At 51.3% G+C, this 4,771-nt stretch overlaps 1 pseudogene; it reads right to left on the reverse strand.

The window, feature by feature from the left end:
* Window positions 1-457: 457 nt before the first annotated feature.
* Window positions 458-1,593, reverse strand: LOC114897041 (annotated as a pseudogene).
* Window positions 1,594-4,771: the final 3,178 nt, after the last annotated feature.

A 4,771-nucleotide genomic window follows, 5' to 3' on the forward strand; every position in this document is an offset into this window, starting at 1 on the left:
CATGACCGCGCTGTCCCAAGCCACGAGGCAGTGCACAGATCGTAGCAAAGCCTGGGAGCCTCTCCTCACGGGGTGCACGGAGCTCGCTTCATAAACCGCGCAGCTGTCCCGTCTGTCTTTCCATCAGTCCTCCCCTCCTCTCTTCGCTTCTGCTTGGTTTTATGCAAACAATGGCTCTGATGGATTTGCACCTGCGCTAGCGCTTGGGAAAGGCCCACGCAGCAATGGGCGCAGTTACATGATGAGTGAGATGGCGTCATCCCGAAAAATAAACTAAAACAAAACAAAAATTAAAAAAAACAGAACAGGACTAGAAAACTCAATTTTTTGGACATATCTAAAAAAGGGGACAAGATCAGTAGTCATCTGTTCTCCCCATGGGGACAGGAATGAAGAGAGAGGAGGGAAGAGAGACTTGATTTCTTCTGTTCACAGTAGAATGGTTGGAGGGGATTCTTCAGAGTTTTTCAGGGGATGGGACCCAAATGTAGTGCCCAGACTGGTCCTCGATGATTTGTTTGATTTTGTTATAAATCTCTTCCAGTGAGTCACCCCGTACAATGGCTGTGAAGTATTCTCTAAACTCCTGCTCCAGTTTCATGGCTTTGTCATAGATCTTATTTGCTTGTTCATATGTCTGCCGTTGGTTCATTTCCATAAGCGCTTCAATGGACTTGGGCTTGAAGAAAATGGCAATGCGATAAAGTTGTAACTGCTGCAGCCTCTTGATAGCATTGCCAGAAACATCTAACATGCAGTGATTGCCCCTCTCCCCAACTCCCTTCACTGACTGGAGGCTGGTCCCATAGAGATTATCGTTGAATTGGCCTGCCTCGATGAACTTGTTGTCCTGAATATCCTTCTCCATCTGTTCTCGGGAGACCACAAAGCAGTAGTCTTGCCCATCCACTTCATCATCACGCCGAGGCCAGGTAGTATGTGGTACACAGGATCCAAATTTATGCAGGAACTCCGAAATCAGGTCAACGTTGACTCCGTCCTTCATTGGGCCCAGGATGATGACAGGCCTTGCATAGTGAACTTCTTGCCGTGTCACTGGCTCATATGACAAAATAGCGTCCTCTTGTCCTTTGGAACCTCTTTCGCCGTCACTGGTGTTGGATGTCACTCCCTGTTCCTGTACGCTGCTCTCCTGGGCCATGTTTCCTTTGCTCTTGTAAAATGGAAACTTTCGAGAGAGGCAGAAACTCCTTTTACGTTTCGTTTTGATCGACCTTTTAGACTCAATCATCCCCGTCCTGGCATGAAACTTCGCGGTTTTCAATGGAGCACTTTCTTTCTTTTCCACCCTCCTTCTTACTGGGAATCACACCAGTTTGCTCACTTTCTCCATGGGGGGGTCACCAGTCTCGCCTGCCACCACTCATCAGAGGTGTTAATGACATGTAGAATGTCACCATAGGAGAAGCTGAGGCCTTAGCTCGGCAGGCAGCTGTCCCGAGTCCGGTCATAATCAAACAAGGCCCTGACATACAAGGACCTCTTCTCACTCATTCACAGGGACCCAGACCCAGAGCTCACACTGCTGTTCATCATTTGTTCTCGCAAGTCATGTATCTTCGATTCAAAGCGACTGTATTCTGGCGCCGGGTCGGAGTCCAGGTCTAGTACTGAGAAAGCTCCAGCTCCGGCCGGCCCCTCCGTCCCGCACGGGAGACCACAGACACCTAAATAAAATAAATTTTAATAAAAGACAGAAAGAGAAAATTTGTCTGATTTTCACTTATGGCTCCCTTGACAGAAATTATATGAAGAAGCACATCTTCCCAGCCTTTGAAGACTACCTTGGACTGTAAAGGGTTAAAAATTCTGGTGTTAGAACCCCTGCCTAGACCTCCAGGCTGTTAAAGTCCAGCGACAGCCACTGGCAGACTTCAGAATAGGCTGCCAGGGCAGAGAAGGAACTGGTCCACAGCCCACTGCAAGGTCTCCAAGAGCCAACCTCCAGGGAAGGGGGGGTCACCCACGGGGACCCCTGGACTGCTCTGCTCCTGGGTCCTGTAAAGGGCTGTGGCGGGGATGGCTGCCTTCTGCCAAGGGCACGGCTAAGCCCAAGTTTCAGGACTAGCTGCTGACATTCACCATTACGAATGGCTCTTGCGCTCACCGCCTCATTAAATCCTCAAAACTCACCTCGGAGGCCAATGCTGTATTGTCCCCATCTCACAGATGAGGAAACTAAGGTTTCAGCAATTAACCAGGAGTTGAATCAAGGCTCTGTCCTCTCTGAAACTCGACGGCTAAGCAGAAGCAAACAGACCCTCTCCTCTTGACCTGAAGCTTACGGTTGGCTTGTCTGCAGACTCCTCTGTACCAACGTTCTCAGTTACTGCCTGGACTTTCTTAATGGGCTGGTCCTTATGTGGGCTGTTTATCAATTCAACAAATATTTGTTGCAAGCCTGCTTTCCCTGTAACACCAGGCTAGGCTGGGAATTGTAGAAGGTGTCCATGTGTCTTAGAGCCCCCGGTCCTTGCACAGAGGGGATGATGGACTGGATGAGAACTATGTCTTGACTTCATGATTACGTCATGATTCCTATGGGAGCTCATCAAAGTCCAGCAGCCCATGGGTCAGATGCAAGTTCAGTCTCTTTTAGCCACAACTGGCTACAATCCAGCCTAGGCAGACAGGCTCCACTTTGACTCAAGAAGGACCACATCATCCCAGCTGGTGGGGAATCGTTGACAGGTGGGAAGGGAAGCTTCACTGAGATGGAATCTGGCCCGTCTGCAGCAGGATAAAAGGAGCCGGTGAAGGAGGAGGGACTGAGACAGGAGGGGAGATCTGGGGGGAGAGGGGTACCTGATAGAGAAATACCCACAGGGGCGGGCAGGCTCAGTGGTCCTCCCATGCCGCCTGTGGCTTCTCCTCTGAGACGTGCTAAACTGGGAAACAGCTGAGCCTGGGGTGCAGGTGCCGTGTCACTGGCGAGCTTCCTCTGTGGGCATTGGCTGCATCCCTCCCACAGATGCTCTCCTCCTCTGCACACCTGCCCCAGGTCCTGGTGGCTGGGAAAGGACCCAGTAATAAGCAGGAAGGCCTAAGCCAGCCCAGCCGAAGGCTGTGGAATAGGCTGTGTGGTTTAAGAAACCATCAACCCAAGACATGCAATCCCGTGCTCAGAAACTTAATTCGTTCCCCAGGATTCTCGATTTCACACCACTGCGTTGTTCGGACGCCGTCCCATTCGGTTGCACATAAGTCGAGTCTCCACACAGGCTGACTGTCCCATTGATGTGGCTGGGCCTGCACCTTCCCCACAGGGCTAGGAAGAGGACCCGCCACACCGGGGAGGCGGCTCTGGCTCAGGTCAGCCAGGTCCGGGCTGGAATCCTACCTCAGCCACTGTGGCCTCCGCGACAGTTTCTGTCCCCTTAGTGACAGAGTTCTCACCTGTGAAATGCTACGTAGGGACCAGGGCTGGGCTAGGTGAGCTGAGTCAGGTGCCTGGGGCACAGAATTTAAAGAGCTACCCGCAGGCATGGAGAGCGGGTGCCTCTTTAGATGCTGTGCCTTTCCACTGGGCACCTATCTTGCCTCAGTCTAGTCCCAGCCCCGCTGTGGCCACTGTGGCATGAGCCCAACCACCTGTGTACCCTCACTTCACGCCCACCAAGCTGGGCTGAAGTCTCTCTCTGGTCCTGGAGGTAATTGCCCAAGACATTGTCTTGCAAATGAAGGTCTCAACCCACTAATGTAAATTGATGTGAAATCAATGGAGAGACCCTGGGCCAACATCTAAAAAACTGAAACAGTCTTGACTAGCCTGGAGGGAATAAAAAAGAATCGAAAATAGCAGAATGCATCTTATATGCTTTTTCATAAGACATTTGTTTCAGGTGTGTGTGCTGTGTGTGTGTGTGTGTGTGTGTGTGTGTGTGTGTGTGTACTGAGTTGGGATATAAACATTATTCTTTACCACAGCTGAAGACATACCTGCTCCCTCTAACCTGCTGTTCCGCACCTGGCGGGTCCCTATGGCATCCCAGCCCATTCCCAGGCACGCGATGGCTCTCATTCCCACAGACCGATGCTGTGTCTGGCCGGTCAACATGCAGGGTGTTCTGCGTGCTTTCCTCCCTTGTGGAGGCTCAAGTCCTCAGCTGCCAGCCTCTGGGGGATGACGATGATCTACTGGACCTCACCTCCATGGCTCCTGGCCACGGTCATGGCCACGGCCCAGCCCATGGAGTGGGAGAATCAGACCTGGTGATGAGACTCAGACCCTGGGCAGCTGGACAGAGACATGTCACGGTCCAGGTCCCGGTGTGGAACCTTGGAAGATGTGGCTCAGGAGTGACAAGGTGGCACCTTCCTCCCACCCCCACTGCCCTCGAGGAAAGAGGCGAAACGGGCTCAGGAAAACCACCCTCTTCCGCATGCACCTGAAATTATGCTTGAAGTCCTTGCTGGGGAGGATGAAGACACCAAGACACCAAGACACAGAGGACGTAATACGTCTCCTGCAGGTAAGATACAGACTCACCTGCAGTTGATAGTGAAACACTGTGTATAAAGACACCGCGATGCTGAAGAAAGCAGGGAGAAGGGATTGATATTTTCTGAGCACTTAATATGCAAGATCATGCCCCTGTGATTTCATTTCATCGTCAGAAGAATCTTACAGTCTGAGTGTTGCTACACCTACAACTGATGAGATGGAAATTGCCCCACGTTTTTAAGAGTTGGGAACAAGATTCATACATTCACGCATGCCTGATACCCGCCTTCATTTGTTCAACAAATA

Source organism: Monodon monoceros, unplaced genomic scaffold (genome assembly GCF_005190385.1).
Source record: "Monodon monoceros isolate NGI ecotype Baffin Bay Population unplaced genomic scaffold, NGI_Narwhal_1 Super_Scaffold_16, whole genome shotgun sequence".
Lineage (NCBI taxonomy): Eukaryota > Metazoa > Chordata > Mammalia > Artiodactyla > Monodontidae > Monodon > Monodon monoceros.